The sequence below is a fragment of the Chrysochloris asiatica genome, unplaced genomic scaffold (genome assembly GCF_000296735.1).
Source record: "Chrysochloris asiatica unplaced genomic scaffold, ChrAsi1.0 scaffold00011, whole genome shotgun sequence".
NCBI classification, from domain to species: Eukaryota; Metazoa; Chordata; class Mammalia; order Afrosoricida; family Chrysochloridae; genus Chrysochloris; species Chrysochloris asiatica.
The window spans coordinates 14,171,828-14,172,744 of record NW_006408529.1 but is presented as its reverse complement, the minus strand read 5'-3'; positions in this window follow the sequence as shown (position 1 = coordinate 14,172,744).

Below are 917 nucleotides of genomic sequence, written 5' to 3'. Positions count from 1 at the left end.
CACAGTTCCACATGGGAGATAGTTGAAGAGCTTCTGGAAGAAAATTTCCCTAACATCCTGAAAAGCAAAAAGATAAGCATTCAAGAAGCTCAATGAACCCCAGGAAGGATAGACCTTAAAAGACAATCACCAAGACATATCATAATCAAACTCTCCAAAATCAAAGATAAGGACAGAATCCTGTAAGCAGCTAAGGAAAAGTGAAGTGTAACATACAAAGGCAAGCAAATCAGATTAAGCTTGGATCTCTCAACAGAAATCATGCAGGCAAAAAGGAAATGGAGAGACATATATAAAATCCTGAAAGGAAAAAAAAAACTGCCAATTAAGAATCCTCTACCCAGCAAAGCTGTCAATCAAATACGACAGTGTAATCAAAATATTCCAGGATAAACAGAAGCTAAGGGATTTTGCCAAAGCTAACCCTGCTATAAAAAAATCCTAAAGGAAGTTCTGTGGACTGAGAACTAAGAAGAACAGACAACCAGAGAATGATGTACGTGGCAGCATCACCCTGAACTCAATCGACAAATGGAAGAGTTAAGAACAGAATAAAATGATAAGAACAGAGAATCTGGGAGGTCAGTGTATGATCAAAACAATTACAATGTGAAAGAAGGTAAACACAGAGGAACAAAGATCCTGGTGGTGAGAAAGATTACAAGATAAAATAGACTGTCTTAAATGTAGGGAAGACTTAATGGAATATAAAATAACCCAACAGTGGGGTTGGATTGGGGGGTTTAGTTTGGGTGATGGGGAGAGCAATACAAGAAGGGGGAGGAGGTGGAAGAACAAGATAAATAGGGGAACACTGAGACAGGTTTGCATGTCTTAAGTGGGACAGCGGTAAATAGTGATGCATGCTCAACCTTGGAACAACAGAGCTCTGTGATACAGGGATCTAGGCATAGTTT